An 18,216-nucleotide genomic window follows, 5' to 3' on the forward strand; every position below is an offset into this window, starting at 1 on the left:
AAAAATAGAACATTTCCTATTATTGTCCGCAATTGCAGACAGGCTGGGAATAGAGGTCTCCGATGCGCTCCACTTCCTGCTGCACTCCTACCATCTGTCCAAGGCAATTAGAGTATAGTATAGCATCCTACATTTCCCTGAATTCATTTTATAGGCCAAGACCCAGAAGAGGCAATATGGTAGGTTTCCATCTAAAGAGGCCACCTTGTCGTTCAGAAATGTGCATAAAAAGTCTAACATTTTTACGTGCAGTGAAAGTACAGCAGTAATGCAATTCAGGAAAATACATGTTTTTAATGACTGCTGCTACCTGTAGTGTATGCCTGCTTTAGCTGTGATCTACTTAATGGTAGCTATTAACCCCTTTAGAAGTGATCTACTTGGTCACTGAACACCCATTATGGGTCTGGGACAACTCCAATTTGCAGAGACAGTGTCTGAAAATTAGACGCAGTCCCTGCAAATTCAGGACTGTTGGTAACTATGCTGTTTTAGGTTGGTGCCACTGTAACACTCCAGAGTCGTGTTACCACTCTTGCACCCTGCTACTGGCTTTAATGGTCTAACATAAATGTAATCTATGTATTCTGCTCCAGGTTCACCACAATGTGCATTTATAATATTGTTATGCAACTGTTATACATGTAATATGACTGGTTCACCAGCAGGTGGCAGCATTTCTGGTAGAGCTATCTTAGACAGAAACGGAGATTCCGCCCACAAAGACCCGCCCCCTTACCAGTTTTTTCCAGCCAGCGAGAAGGAGCCAACATGGCGCATTCACTCAGGCCTAACTGGAGAGAAATGGTGTGGGACGATGAGCCCGAAGTTCAAACCACCCTGGAGGAAGTGAGAGTCTCCAAAGTGCAGTGGAACCCGGAGAGAAAGCCTGAGGTGTCCGCCATGCCGGCTGGTGCGGCGGAGGCGGTTAAAGCGTCCACTCCGCCGCCAAGGAATATAAATCCCTCTGCCCCATTTATCCTGATGGTCCTGTAGAAGAATGGGTCATTTAAGTTTTGGACCACCCGGGGGATCCGCAGCTGGAGAAGCAGCTGGGCACCGTCTTATGGTTTTCGGCAGAGTGTGGCAGCGGCTTCCCGACAGATAACAAGAACGGTGAGGAGCTCTTTGTGGGTCGTCGTTCTATGAAACGCCCCTACCTCCCACAGGCCCGCCATAGTTTTTACTCAGGGGACCGGGTAGAGTACACTCCTATGGGGTCCACCATGGGACGTTTTGCCACCAGGGGGACCTTTCTGAATAAGCCCCTTGTCCCCACACCGGCACTTGAGCGCTGGAAGAAGGCTCTAGCAGCTGAATCCTATGTGCGCTGCCTCCAAGAGACAGTGGAGAGAGTCCTCCACTTCTAAGAGAAGCCACAACTGCAGCCGGAGATACTGCTGCCAGGCTTACCCCCACTACCTACCTTCCAGTTAGGATATCAAGTCGCCACGGCGACTACCGTGGTTAATTACTAGCTTCCCTGGAAGATGGCATCAACAGCAGCCAAAGGTCCTATGTTCCCATCACCACAGACAGAGCTGCAATTGCCTCAGCCCCTTTAGCCGGAGAATCTGAGCCCCCCTGCTCCGGCAGGAGGTTCCGACACCTTGAAGGGTGAAGTAGCCGCAGCAATTGCCAGTCTTACTAACAGATCCCCACCAGGATCCTCCACTAGAGGGCAGTGGAGCTCTGCTACATCAGTACGTCTGCCATAGCAAGGGCAGGAGCAACCCCTAATGTCCTTCACCAGCTCAAGCAGCGAGGAGGATTTCAGGTTCCTCCTCTAAGGAGCAGCCCTTCAGTCAAACCAGCAAAGAAAGAAGAATCATAGACATTGGGAGCCACAACATGGACTGAACTTGAAGGGTGAGAGTCTGTTGGTCCATTTTCAGTTTTGTTGCCCTGTTTGGTCATGGGTTGTTAGGACTCCCCATCTGCAAAAATACCTCCAAGTTGAGCATGTCTGCGCCCAATTCAAATTTTCCCCCTTCTCAGGTTAAGTGGGAAACCCCACCTGCCTTAAGGGTTTTCTTTAAATTTGCTGCTACCTCTTGTGGATTACAAATTACTTTGTTCCTTTTTGCACTACGCGTTATGGTTTGCAACGTTACAAGCCAGCACCCAAGGAATAGACTCAAACGTGCTCCAGAGCTCTTTATGATTTTATTGTGATTTCTATTGTCATATTTTTGCTCTATTTTTGCATTAAAGTTTTACAGGTTCTGCAACGTTTAAGCACTTTAGCCCATTGTATGGACTCTTTTATGGGTACAGCAATGTGATCCTATGCAGTTAAAATGGACTTTGGACTTTATACAGTTATCTAGATGGTTAGCATCCTTACTCCATTGCTCATATGGACTGCCTCTAAGGACTCAAAAGTACTAATGGTCTGTAAGGGATCGTCTCTTTTCCGGGGGTCACACTCACACATCTCACCAGACAACGGATTTAAATGTCCAAACTGTGCATTTATTTTGTCAGTCTTCTCATAAAGGATAGTCCAGTTATACATCACTGGGTGGGGTGAGGTTCCCGCACCGCCAACACTTACACATGGACATCATATGCGGCTTTCCTCAGCCAACATAAATACAGCAGCCTCCAGGCTGTGGCAATTCCAGTACCTTTTGGGGGAGTGTGGCCCAGTATTCCTCCTGACTCTGGCCGTGCAACCCTCGTTCTCTAGGCGTTGCTAGGTCCCCCAAACTTCAGGCTATTCAAAGCCTTGTGGCCCCTCAGTCCTCCTGACTAAGACCACACACAGAGCCTCGGTATCACAAAACCCCTTCCTTGCCTCTCACCTCTATGAGATTTGTCACTATCTCACAGGTCCCACTTTGCCTTGTGTTAGTTCAGAAAGTCTAGGCGTTGTACTGTATTTTTTGCATATGCCCTTAACCTTGTTCTCGCCACAGACTTGGGAGGGGAAGGAGACAGTATGTCCTGTGTCTTTGGGATCATGTGCTGTTGCTGCACAGTGAGGACCAAGTGGTAGAGTCACAAGCAGATCTAAGTTCATCAAGGGTAACCCCACTGCTAGAATGTAAGTTTAGAGGGGACCAGCCCTTGTGGAGGGTATACCGGTTCCTCCTCATAGTTCAAGATGCCCTAAGGCATTGCGGTCTTTAGGAAAATTAGTTTAGCTCATCAAGGTGACGAAGCGTAAAGCATGATTAGGCATTGGTGCTTGGAAGGGAATACAGGATAAAGCCACCCTTCTATTTGCGGGCGTCTCATAGTATCGTGGAGGGATTACAGTACACCTGCACGCTCAATATAAGACTGTAGCCAGGTAGTGGAGTATTTGAGCACTTGGTGCAGACTCTTTGGTTCTCTGTTTATACCGAGAGGGAGAACTGTGAATAGACACCCTACTCATACGGGCAGGGACCTAGTGGGAGCCATTGCTGTATCAGTCAGTAACGTTAGAATTGTCTAACTATAGACCTTGTTGTATAATAATAGAAAATAGTCTCATGCAGTACCAGTCTCTAACTTTTCCTGGGTAACCTTACAGCACACCCTAAGCACAAGCTGAGGGCAGCTTGGTTTTAAGGAAGGGGGTATTTAACACCCCGGAGTGGTGTTACTACTCCTGCACTCTTCTACCGTCTTTAATGGTCTAACATAAATGTAATCTATTTCTGGCAGAGCTATCTTAGACAGAATTCTCCCCCCTTTTGGGCAGAAGTGAGAGAGTCCTGCTTGCTACCAGAATGAGGGGTGGCAGTTCTAGTTTGGACAGGTTCAGACTCCATGTTGGAGCTAACAGGACACTAAACTATTCCTTGTCTGAAACTAAGTCAGGCTAAAGAGTGGAGTGCAGAATAAAGAAGGAATCAAAGTTACTAAGCTAGCCTGTCAGCACAGCAGAAAGAAAGAGATAAAGCAGAGTTGAGTTTGCCTGCCAGTTCATGTTAAAGCCTGCTGGAACCAAGACAAAGCCTGAAAACTGTTTGAAGAAACAGTTATTCAAATAAAGCTGCAATTGAACTTCATCTCAAGGTCTGAACTCAAGTTATTCTTTCAAATATCTCAATTATTCCCCCTTTTTATTGCTTCGGAGCCAAAGCCTGGGGTCCAGTGGTATCCAGGTAGGAGCACCGTGACACACATAAAGAGACATTTAGGCCGCACTACACCACTCGACATTCCTACTAAACCTGGGAAGCAATATAGAGGGCCCTGGGGAGCAGCGCCCATTGCACTACCAACATATGGGCTTACTAATGTCAATATAGGACTTAAAGGATTTAACTATGGGATATCTTGCTACAGGGGCCACCCAAAAAATCAAATGTATGTGTGAGGGAATGCAACAATAACTGTTCAATTTCCCTGCAGCGCCAACACATAGCAAATATTACCATAGAAGGTGTAAGGCATAGATATGCTGAGTCCTTTGGCATATAAGACATTCTTTGCATCCACTCTCTGCCCTCTATTACATTTATATGACCTAACAGGAGAACAGGGACTGTACAAAGTTGACCAGCCCTTTAAGAGTGTCCTGTTTAGGAAATGCTACTTAAGAAGATGCAGCTACTTAGAGCCAAGTCCATATTTAGTGTACATATAATTTTAGTGAAGTTCTTTGTCCAGTTTCAGTTAATGAGAGGACATAAAACCAGACACGTGAAATAGATATTTTTACATTAAAACAGTGACGCTGATAAAATGACACTAATAATTACGTTGTGTTCTTCATCTCTGAATCCAATATTCAGTGGTGAATAAACCAACATAACCAAGAGGCCAAAGGGTTTTCAATATATTACACTGAAGCCAACAGCAAAAATGGTGTTCTGCCAAGAAAGAAGTCATTTCCTTTAAGAGGATGCTAAGAAACTAATATGATTGGGTATGCCAACATGAGAAAGCCTTTTGGAGAACACTGCCTTATGCATTAGATAGACGATAGTGGGTTGTCCTCCCTCATTAGTCAACTATAATCTATAACACCAAACAGATCATAGTACTTATCTTGACATCCTGTTGCCCCCATTGACAAACCAGGTGGTGAAGGTGAACTTTAACGCCTTGAATGCAAAACTCAAAAATGATTATGAAGCCATGTCTAAACATAACCTGTCATGAATAGCTAGGATTAATCTGGTCAAAATGCTGATCTTGCCAAAGATTCTTTATAAACGTCAGTGTATTCCCCTGCGAATACCCATATGTGTACTAAATCAGATTCAAACTAAGATGTTGGAATTCATATGGGGCCATACTAGGCCCAGAATTTTTAAATCTGCGTTATATCTAGCTATGTGTAGGGGAGGTCTAGGGGTGCCGGACATGAAAACATACTACTGGGCCTTACTGCTTTCACAAGCCAAAGAATAGTGGCAGACATCCCAGAGGCACTAATCAAAGGATCTTCTCTTAAATGTTTTTTAGCTGCACAAACGCTTAGGTATTTCCATCCTAATCTACCAATAGGCTCTATGCAGGCCACCTCGGCGGCTTGGAAATTCCTGCTCTCCAACTCCACTCTCACGCGGACTCTAAATAGGACAGAATTTCCCCTAAAATCTCTGGAATATCTTATTCCTAACCTATCCCTTTCCCTTTCACCGGAAAGTCCCATCTGTAGCGGACTTGCTTCTCTCGAAGGATCCTGGTAAGGGGGAGAACTCTTTTCTTTTGGCTAGGGTTACCGCCGACAGGTCCGGGAACACCGAAATACCGTTGAAGGAGTTGGTGGGTAGGGGATTCTTTCGTAACACTTTTAACAACACCTCCTTGACTTGGTAAAAATGAATGTGGAAGCGCTCATCTCCATAGTCATCTTTATCGCTGTCCTCAGGACAGCGATACAGATGGCTGTGCTGTGGAGCAAGGGAGGGAGAGGTGTGTCCCTCCCCTGTTCCTCTGATAGGCTATCAGAGGCCAGCACAGGCGGCGTGATGACGTCATTGCGCCGCCTGAGCCGTACAGCGCGGTACACAGGCCAGAAGAGGCCTGCATTGCATTGCTGACATGAAGGTAAGTATAAGTAATTGTTTATTTTTTTGTGGTTTTTGTGTACAATACTGGCAGCTACTGATATGAGGGGGGGCTCTGGCTACTGGCACATGATGGGGGGGCTCTGGCTACTGGCACATGATATGGGGGGCTCTGGCTACTGGCACATGATATGGGGGGGCTCTGACTACTGGCACATGATGGGGGGCCTCTGGCTACTGGCACATGATGGGGGGCCTCTGGCTACTGGCACATGATAGGGGGGGCTCTGGCTACTGGCACATGATATGAGGGGGGCTCTGGCTACTGGCACATGATATGGGGGGGCTCTGGCTAATGGCACATGATATAGGGGGATCTTGGCACATGATATGGGGGGGGGCTCTGGCTACTGGCACATGATGGGAAGGCCTCTGGCTACTGGCACATGATGGGGGGGCCTCTGGCTACTGGCACATGGGGCTCTGGCTACTGGCACATGATGGGGGGTTCTGGCTACTAGCACACGCTATGGGGGGCTCTGGCTACTGGCACATGATGGGGGTCTCTGGCTACTGGCACATGATATGGGGGTCTCTGGTTACTGGCACATGATGGGGGGCTCTGGCTACTGGCACATGATGGGGGGCTCTGGCTACTGGCACATGATGGGGGGCTCTGGCTACTGGCACATGATGGGGGGGCTCTGGCTACTGGCACATGATGGGGGGCTCTGGCTACTGGCACATGATATGGGGGTCTCTGGTTACTGGCACATGATGGGGGGCTCTGGCTACTGGCACATGATGGGGGGGCTCTGGCTACTGGCACATGATGGGGGGGCTCTGGCTACTGGCACATGATGGGGGGGCTCTGGCTACTGGCACATGATGGGGGGCCTCTGGCTACTGGCACATGGGGCTCTGACTACTGGCACATGATAGGGGGGCTCTGGCTACTGGCACATGATATGGGGGGGCTCTGGCTGCTGGCACATGATATGGGGGGCTCTGGCTGCTTGCACATGATAAGTGGGGGCTCTGGCTACTGGCACATGATATGGGGGGGCTCCGGCTGCTGGCACATGATATGGGGGGATCTTGTTACTGGCACAATATGGTGGGGGGGGGCTATTATTACTGGTACATGATTGGGGGCATCTATGGGGACACATTTTACTGGCACATTATTTGGGGACATCTATGGGGGCACATTATTGGTGGGCACTATAGGGGCATCTACTGAGGCCACAAAGAAGGGGTATTTTATATGGGGGCTCTGTACAGTAGCATTTTATACTGTGAAACATTATGGTGGGTACTATGGGGAAGGTGGGAGAGGAGTACTATGGGGTCATCTACGGGGGGCACTAAGAAGGTATATTTTATACTTACAAATTATGGGGGACACTGAGGGCATCTACTGGGGCACTATATATGGGGCATATTATACTGGTACATTATGGGGGGCCCTAGGAGGGAGGGGGAGAGGAGCACTATGGGGGCATTTACTGGGGGCACTATATATACGGGTATTTATACTGGCACATTATGGGGGCACTATTTCGAACATTAGCTCAACTGCGGGCATTACAAAGGGGTATTTTTTGCACTGTCACACTATAAGGAGAATTATTTCTACTGGGGGGCATTATGGTGGGCTTTATTACTCCCTCATGGTATGAGCCCCCTAGTAGCAGCACCAGCCTCTCCCTGCTCTGCTATCCCTCTGCCTCTTCTCCAAATCCTTATTATAAAATCTTTCTCATTAGGATAAAACTAGCGCCATCAGCATCCAGGCCACGCCCCCAGATAATCACATTTTTAAATAGATGGGCTCATCATAAACATATTACATATATGTGTTTCAACTAATTCATTAACTAAAGTGCATATAATGATAACCTATGGTTAGGATAGATAGGTCATCAGTTTCAGATCTGTGAGGGTGTGACACCCAGCACTCCCATCTCTCAGCTGTTCTCAGCAGCTGCCAATGCCACTGGTGCCAGGTGACTGCAGTTCAGCTCCCAAAACACTGAAGATAAGTGCTGGCCATTGGTTCCTTTGGTCCTCAAGAGAAAATGATTGCCCACCCTCCATCTTTACAGAATATGTACACATCCCCTATTAATTGTACTGTAATCTTCATTGTCTTCATTGTATACAGGACAGGACATATCATCACTAAAATCTAATAGGTAATTGGTTAAGAAAGAAACTCTAGTGGCAAGTGATTGTCTCCATGTTGTCTTCTGCTTATCCGTTGAGACTCTATTGTATTAAAGGGGAATTAAGAAAATGAAAATATTTAAATATTGCTTTATTATAAATATATTCCCAAATACCTTTTATTAGTAATAATTTTTGTCAGAGAATCAGCTGAAGATCTTATCAGCTGTATTCAGGATCATAATCCCTAAGAAGCAGAGCAGAGCGGATGAGGCAGCTTTCTAGCTCAGAGCTCAGAAGTAACTTGTCCTCCTGTGTGATTAGGACAGGTTGTGTGTGTACTAATAGGATGGCAGCCATTTTATTTCTCCTAATGATTGCTTCCCAGACAAATCGAGTCATTATAACTAATGAAAGGTAATTGGGAATATATTTATAAAGTAATATTTAAGTATTTTCATTTTCTTAATTCCCGGAGAACCCCTTTAAGGACTTATTACTTTGTCAAAGTGTGGGCTTACTGGTGGGCCTCCCTGATAATGGGTAAGACCTTCATTTTTAATCCATTTTTCATCCATAACAACTACCCTTCTGGGCTTCACAAAATAACACACAGCAGTTGTCACATTTAAAGCCCTAATTTAACTAGTAAAAGACTGTATTAAGAAGTCAGTGAACAGATAATGCAGCCAGAAAAGGAGATCTGGAGGACATAGCTTCATAGCCATGTCTGTACTTAGCTGAAAGGCAATATATCTCTGTATAAGGGTTTCTGAAGTGGGCAAACTGTACTCCAGGGGTAAAATAAAAATGACCCATTGTGGCAATTAACCTGGTCATGCTCACTATACAGTGCCTTAAAAAAGTAATTATGCCCCTTGAACTTTTTCACATTTTTTCACGTGACACCCCCAAAATTAAATATATTTTATTGGGATTTTATGTGATAGATCAACACAGAGTGGGAAGAAAAATAAAATGGTTTTCAAATTTTGGGGTGCATTCTATTCAGCCCCCCTGAGTCAATACTTTGTAGGAGCACCTTTTGCTGCAATTACAGCTGCAAGTCTTGGTCAGCTGGAAGGCTGGTCAGGGACAAAGTTGTGGAGAAGTGTAAAGCAAGGTTAGGTTATAAAAAATATCCCAGGCTCTGAAAATATTACCGCGCACTGTTCAATCTATCCAAAAAGGGAAGGAGTATAGCACAACTGCAAACCTACCAAGACATGGCCATCCACCTAAAATGACAGCCCAGGCAAGGAGAGCACTAATTAGAGAAGCAGCCTAGAGGCCCATGGTCACTCTGGAGGAGCTGCAGAGATCCACAGCTCAGGTAGGAAAATCTGTCCACAGGATAACTATTAATCATGTATAGTGTTGAGCGAACTTGTGTTTTAAGTTCGGTGTCTAAAGTCCGGGTTATCTAAGAATCGCATTATGGATTCCGCTACCACGGACCATAACATAATTTAGAATCCATAACGCGATTCTTCGATAACCTGAACCCGAACTTTAGACGCCGAACTTAAAACACAAGTTCGCTCAACACTAGTCATCTACTCCACAAATCCTGATTTCATGGAAGAGTGGCAAGAAGAAAGCCATATTTGAAAGCAAGCCATAAGAAGTCCTTTTTGCAGTTTGCCACAAGCCATTTAAGGGAACAGCAAACATATGGATGAGGGTGCTCTGGTCAGATGCGACCAAAGTTTAACTTTTTAGCCTAAATACAATACGCTATGTGTGTTGGAAAACTAACACTGCACATCACCCTGAACACACCTTCCCCACAGTGAAACATAGTGGTGGCAGCGGCATGCTGTGGGGATGCTTTTCTTTGGCATGGACTGGGAAGCTGGTCAGAGTTGATGGGAAAATGGATGGAACCAAATACAGGGCAATCCTGTAGGAAAACCTGTTAGAGGCTGCAAAAGACATTAGACTTTGAAGGAGGTTCACCTTCCAGCAGGACAACGACCCTAAACATACAGCTAGAGCTACAATGGAATGATTTAGACCAAAGCATATTCATGTGTTAGAATGTCAAAGTCCAGACCTAAATCCCATTGGGAAATGCTGTTCACAGATGCTCTCCATCGAATCTGACTGAACTTGAGTTATTTTGCAGAAAATAATGGGCAAACATTTTAGCCTTTAGATGTGCAAAGCTGGTAGAGAGATACTCCAAAAGACGTGCAGCTGTAATTGCAGTGAAAGGTGGTCCTACAAAGTATTGACTCAAAGGGCTGAATTATAAATACATGCCACACTTTCCAGATTTTTATTATGAATTTTGAAAATCATGTATCATTTTCTTTTCACTTCACACATACTTACTACTTTGTGTTGGTCTCTCACATAAAAATCCAAATAAAACACATTCATGTTTGTGGGTGTAACATGAAAAAATGTGGAAAAGTTCAAGGAGTATGAATACTTTTTAACCCCTTAGGGACCAGGCTCATTTTCACCTTGAGGACCAGGCCATTTTTTGAAAATCTGACCAGTGTCACTTTAAGTGGTGATAACTTTAAAACACTTTGACTTATCAAGGCCATTCTGAGATTGTTTTTTGTCACATATTTATTAATAATTTAATAAAATAATTAACAAATTTTTATTTATAAAAAAATACCAAATTTACCAATTTTTTTTAAAAAAATTGCAAATTTCCATGTTTCAATTTCTCTACTTCTATATTACATAGTAATACCTCCAAAAATAGTTATTACTTTACATTCCCCATATGTCTACTTCATGTTTGGATCATTTTGGGAAGGATATTTTATGTTTTGGGGATGTTACAAGGCTTAGAAGTTTAGAAGCAAATCTTGAAATTTTTAAGAAATTTTCAAAAACCAAATTTTTAGAGACCAGTTCAGGTCTGAAGTCACTTTGCGAGGCTTACATAATATAAACCACCCAAAAATGACCCCATCTAAGAAACTACACCCCTCAAGGTATTCAAAACAGATTTTACAAACGTCGTTAACCCTTTAGGTGTTCCACAAGAGTTATCGGCAAATGGAGATGACATTTCAGAATTTAAATTTTTGGCAAATTTTCCATTTTAATATTTTTTTTCCAGTTACAAAGCAAGGGTCAACAGCCAAATCAAACTCAATATTTATGGACCTGATTCTGTAGTTTACAGAAACACCCCATATGTGGTCGTAAACTACTGTACGGGCACACGGCAGGGCGCAGAAGGAAAGGAATGCCATACTGTTTTTGGAAGGCAGATTTTGCTGGACTGGTTTTTTTGACACCATGTCCCATTTGAAGCCCCCTGATGCAACCCTAGAGTAGAAACTCCATAAAAGTGACCCCATCTAAGAAACGACACCCCTCACGGTATTCAAAACAGATTTTACAAATGTCCTTAACCCTTTAGGTGTTCCAAAAGAATTATGGGAAAATAGAGATACAATTTCAAAATTTCACTTTTTTGCCAGATTTTCCATTTTAATAATTTTTTTCCAGTTACAAAGCAAGGGTTAACAGCCAAACCAAACTCAATATTTATGGCCCTCATTCTTTAGTTTACAGAAACACCCCATATGTGGTCATAAACTGCTGTACGGGCACACGGCAGGGCACAGAAGGAAAGGAATGCCATATGGTTTTTGGAAGGCATATTTTGCTGGACTGTTTTTTTTTTACACCATGTCCCATTTGAAGCCCCCCTGATGCAACCCTAGAGTAGAAACTCCATAAAAGTGACCCCATCTAAGAAACTACACCCCTCAAGGTATTCAAAACAGATTTTACAAACGTCTGTAACCCTTTAGGTGTTCCACAAGAGTTATTGGCAAATTGAGATTAAATTTAGAATTTCAATTTTTGGGCAAATTTTCCATTTTAATCCATTTTTTCCAGTAACAAAGCAAGGGTTAACAGCCAAACAAAACTCAATATTTATTTTACACCGTTTTTATTTTTTTACGATATTCACCTGAGGGGTTAAGTCATGTGATATTTTTATAGAGCAAGTTATTATGGACGCTGCGATACCTAATATGTATACTTTTTTTATTTATGTAAGTTTTACACAATTATTTCATTTTTGAAGCAAAAAAATCATGTTTTAGTGTTTCCATAGTCTGAGAGCCATAATTTTTTCAGTTTTGGGGCGATTACCTTGGGTAGGGTATAATTTTTGTGGGATGATATGACGATTTTATTGGCACTATTTTGGGGTGCGTGTGACTTTTTGATCACTTGCTATTACACTTTTTGTGATGTAAGGTGACAAAAAATTGTTTATTTAGCTCAGTTTTTATTAAAACATTTTTAGGGTGTTTATCTGAGGGGTTAGGCCATGTGATATTTTTATAGAGCCGGTCGATACGGACGCGGCGATACCTAATATGTATACTTTTTTTTATTTATGTAAGTTTTACACAATAATATCATTTTTGAAACAAAAAAAAATCATGTTTTAGTGTCTCCATCTTCTGAGAGCCATAGTATTTTCATTTTTTGGGCGATTATCTTAGGTAGGGTCTCATTTTTTTAAGGATGAGATGACGGTTTGATTGACACTAATTTGGGGTGTATATGACTTTTTGATCGCTTGCTATTACACTTTTTGTGATGTAAGGTGACAATAAAATGGTTTATTTAGCACAATTTTTATTTTTTACGGTGTTCATCTGAGGGGTTAGGTCATGTGAGATTTTTATATAGCCGGTCGATACGGACGTGGCAATACCTAATATGTATACTTATTATTTATTTATGTAAGATTTACACAATAACATCTTTTTTTAAACAAAAAAAATGATGTTTTAGTGTCTCCATAGTCTGAGCCATAGTTTTTAAATTTTTGGGGCGATTGTCTCAGGTAGGGGCTCATTTTTTATGGGATGAGGTGACGGTTAGATTGGTAGTATTTTGGTGGGGAAACGCCTTTTTGATCGCTTGCTGTTGTACTTTTTGTGATGTAAGGTGACAAAAAATTGTTTATTTAGCAGTTTTTATTTTTTACGGTGTTCATCTGAGGGGTTACGTCATGTGATATGTTTATAGAGCCGGTCGATACAGACGTGGCGATACCTAATATGTATACTTTTTTTCCACCCTATTTTTTATCCATTGTTTTTTTACTTTATTTGGGGAAAATGACGTTGTTGTTTATTTTTACTTAAAATGTAAAAACATTTTGGGGGAAAACGTTATTTTTTCAACTTTTTTTTCACTTTCTTTTTTGTCCCACTTTGGGACAAACTTTTGGGGGCCTAATCCTTTACAATGCATTCCTATACTTCAGTATTGGAATGCATTGGCTATATGAGTAATACAGTGAGTATTACTCATACAGCTTCCGGCCTGTGAGATCCAGGGGGCTGGATCTCACAGGCTCGTCACTGGAAGGCAGCGCGCTGCCTTCCATGCCATCGGGTACCCCCTACAGCCGCATGGGGACCCGATGGCACCACCGATCGCCGCCGCAAACTGCAGGTCTGAATTGACCTGCGGTTTGCGGAGATCGTCGACACGGGAGGGTCACAGGATGAAATGTGTATAAAGGATCCCATGATGAGACTTATACAACTGGCAAATAGTCATTAATGTCATAGGAAAAAAATATATAAATTAAAGAAATCTATGAAATCTAAGTGAACCAAAGGTAATAATGGATAAACGTTTTAAAATTAAGAAACACATTTGCTTAAGTGTCAATTAATTAAAAATAATTAAATACGTGCCTTCTTCCTATTATCTCATTCTTGCTGGGTTTTGATTGTTGAACAAACAGAAATTTTAATGGGAATATGAGCAAAGACGTAACAAGGTGGAAGTGAAAAAGTATACTTTATAACTGCTTGTTGATATTGATGACCTATTTTTAGGAGAGGTCATCAATATCAGATTGGTGGGGGACAAGTACCGCCACTGATCAGCTTTTTTGGGCAGTCCCCAACGCCAGAAACAGTGCAGTAGACTAAAGGTTCAGTTATAGTCTACTGTGTAGTTTCCATAGCTGCTGTACTGCAGCTCTGCACCCATGTAGTACCCATGCAGCAGCATGGCATGCCTACTACACAGTGAATGGAACCTTCTGTTTCTAGCTCCATCCACTGTATCACTTCCATCACTGGTGGCTGCCCAAAACAGCTGATGGGTGTGGTTGCTGGTCCCCCACCAATCGGATATTAATGACCTGTCCTGAAGATAGGCCATAATTTTCTAAGGAACCCCAGTAATTCAACCAAATATATCCTATGGTGGTACCCATGGGCATCACTAGGTTAAAACATTCGGGGCCTGGGCCCCAGATGTTTTGTCCCAGGCCCTGAATGTACTGCCTGCTAATGGGAAAAAAGCGTGACTACTAACCAGGGACACAGTCAGGTGATCTGTGCTAGAGGCAGAGAGGTAAGTGAAGGGATGGATACAGTGTGAGAGCCAGAGGAATGCTGGGAGTTGTAGTTCTGCTCTCTCACACCACGTCCCTGCTTGGTTGAGAGAGTGATGTTATTTACAAGGGGCTGTATGCTATGACTAAAGGGAGGGGAGTGATGTTGTTTACAAGGGACTGTATGTTAGGGCTGAAGGGAGGGGTGTTATTTACATGTGGACTGTATATTGAAGGGGCTGAAGGGCGGGGAGTGATGTTATTTACATAGGACTGTATCTTGGAGGAGAGTGATGTTATTTAGGTGACAGCAGTTTAATAGCATCCATATATAACCAATTATAACCAATTGCAGTCTATGTGTCTGTTCACACAGCATTTTTATTTTTTTTTAAAAAGGTCTAGTAAATAGCAGCCAACCAAAAATAGGACATGTCCTATTTGTGGCCGTGAAATCAATGGGGCCATTTTTAACAGCTGTCTAGACAGGAGCACGCGCAAACGCTAAAACTGCACACTTTTTTCTGCTCTGCACTATGCTCGCCAGTTTTCTGAAAGTGGGCGTGTTTTCATATGTAAATGAATCTCTAGACAGATTTACTATTGGGACTATTTAAAAAGTTGCAAAACAGTCACAAAATAATGCGCAATTTCACTCCAGCGAGGACCATGCTTATCTTATGAGACTTTTTAATAGAACATGCAACTTTTTCGTAAGGATGTGCGACTTTTGTAAAGCTGCTTACTGACGGATAAACTGCTACCGTCAAACCACATTTATTACAGTCTTAAAGGGCCGATCATAAATCTGACTTGGCTAAAACTGACTTTAGCCATATGTGAAAGTGGAGTGAGCTGTCAGAGTAAGGATAAATCTGGCCCTATGACTTTACTTTCCAGCACAAAAAAGGCAGTGAGCATGGTAATGCAGATGGGTTATCGCGTCAGGGAGAGGTGGCTGAGCATGGCTTGTGATATTGATTGCTAAATCAATGATCCCATGCCATGTCTTGAAGGGGGAGGTGTAACGAAATCTGAGGTGAATAGACATATTGATAGACAGATAGATAGATCTCATATTCTCCTAAACGTACATTATCAATAGCTAATTGTATAGCAGTGGCTAATTGATCTATTAAGCAAATGCACATGGTGCCTCTAGATACCAGCCCGTCTGAAGATTAGGTGAGAAACTCCACATTATCAGAGGAACCCCCCATTTAGCACATTTGGGCATCCTAATGAAGACTTGGGAGGCGGATACTTAAAATGCACAGCCACCCTAGACATGTTGGCTGCTAGACCAGTGGGTGGTCTAACCCATTCAGTAGATGAATGAAATAATATCAGAAGCCATAACTCTGACCTCATGGCACCCACAGCCTCAGAACCCTAATAATTGTGTTCAGCCTGACATGGGCTTCGGACAGAGTCTATGCGCGCCATACTGGAAAGAAGGCATTTCCGGTATTCAGAATCTGGCCTTCTGGAAATCATAGCTCAATCATATTTGGTGTCTGTATGACCAAGACAAAGCGACTCAGATTATGGGATCATACCTGTACCCGCAGTCCCTGTCATACAGCGAGGAATCGCCGTCATTCATATTGCCACCTCAGTCAGTCTTCTGGGAAGGTGGGGCAGAAATCTGATTAATATCAGACGTCCCAGAAGGCTGGACCGAAAGGAGGGAGGTTCCCTCACAGCCCACCCCTTAGGGTGATAAAAATGGGTGTTTGGGAACAGGTAATTGTCAGCCATTTTGGGGATCCACATCGTTTGGAGTGACTGCCCATATCTTCAGCTGTCCCCATAGCCGGAATATAACTGCGGCATCTCAGTAAGCCAATATTCTTAATTTTATCCCGTTTATTTTATCTGTTCACTGCATTGTTATTGTATGTATATTTTGTTTTTTATCTTTTATCTGACACTTTCTTTTTGTATTGCACTGCACTATTGTATATTAAATTTAAACATTAATAAGTCCCTTCCTTGTGGTCTTATAGGACTTGCTCTTTCAGAGGGAATAACGTTACCAGTAGTGTTTCAGAGGATTTTAGGTCCCATATAGACAACCTGTGTAACTGTGTTAAATTTGGGTTGAGAGAATATCTGAGTATTGGCCCCTATTGCCTTATAGTATAGGTGGTGTCAGCTACTGTGATAGAAAATATTGGGGTGTTAGAATCTAGGGGAGTAAGTTAGCATAATTCCGTTATCTAGAATAGGTGGTTGGGAATTTTTGTGGTAACTTGATGAGCTCACTAGTATAATTCACCCCAGTGATGTGACCCGAGAGTAGGGATCGTGACAATTACTAATGAAGGCATTCTAGAAGGGGATTACTATTGGTGGGATTTGGAGGAGCACTATTACTATGGGGGGACTATTTGTATGGCAGTAATTTCTCTTCAGGGTAGTATCTGGGGGTATTGCGGGGCACAGCGAGCAGCAGGATAAAACTGTTGGGACTCCAGGTTGTTGGGGGTGATGATAGAAATGTGAGGAAGCTAAGATGTCTGTGTGTCACACTTTGCAGAGACAAGGGCTGTCTGAGAGAAATTGTCTTGACCTAATGTAGAAGATGATGACAGGAAGATCAGTAGAGATGCCACTGGATGTGAGAGGTATGTGCTGCTGTATACTCCTGTATGTTTGATAGTGTCTATGCAGCAAGTAAAGCAAGTAAAATGTATTTAGTGCTAGTGCAGGCAGGGGGCATTGACTGTGTCCATATGCATTGGGGCTTGGGCCCCGGATCTTTTGAGACCCTAGCAACGCCCCTAGTGGTACCCCTGTTCTGGACTGACAGAAAAGACAGTTCTGACACCTGTTTTCCATTGATACTGCCATGGAGAGCAGTTGGAGGGAACTTTTCTTCTCTCAATCCACATTTTGACACACGATGTTAGTGCCATATATTGCCCACCAATCACAGTAGCCTTTTAAGGGGAGGATATACCATACGTGCCACATGTGCTCTGTACAGGGACCTAATAGGAAAGGGCCCAGTGGGGGGCGGGGGGTCCGCCCCCAGGGGCTGGCTCTTAGGGGGGTGCCAGAACAGAAGCAATGAGTGCTTCCATCAATACAGATGGAAGCGCTCATTGCTTTTCCCTTTATAAGATGCAGGGTGGGACAGGGCCGCAGGTGCTTCTGCTCAATGTCAGCGAGACCCACCGCTGGAGGTCACACACGGGTCTCACGGGAACAGCAGCAGTACTCAGAACTGCATCTGCTAGTCTCTGCCTCCTAGTGACATCAGTGGTGGGTCACATGATCAACGAGTGACCCGCGCACCGCCAGTCCCATCATTAGGGAGACTTGGAGCAGACATAGGATCTTCTGAGCAAGCCACATGCAGTCAATTAGTGCCAGTAAGTTTTGGAGGTAATGATGGGCTGCTTGGACATACATAAATAAGAGAAATATTAAGTGAAGAGAAAATAAAAGTGGAGTGGAGAGATATAAATAATGTGCAGCCAGCAGGTGAGGTGCTGGTGAAACACATCATGGCAGCCAGCAACAGAAGGCTGCACAATACTGTATAGCATATATATACAGACGTGGACAAAATTGTTGGTACCCTTTGGTCAATGAAAGAAAAAGTCACAATGGTCACAGAAATAACTTTAATCTGACAAAAGTAATAATAAATTAAAATTCTATAAATGTTAACCAATGAAAGTCAGACATTGTTTTTCAACCATGCTTCAACAGAATTAT

The sequence above is a fragment of the Bufo gargarizans genome, chromosome 2, assembly GCF_014858855.1.
Source record: "Bufo gargarizans isolate SCDJY-AF-19 chromosome 2, ASM1485885v1, whole genome shotgun sequence".
NCBI lineage: Eukaryota > Metazoa > Chordata > Amphibia > Anura > Bufonidae > Bufo > Bufo gargarizans.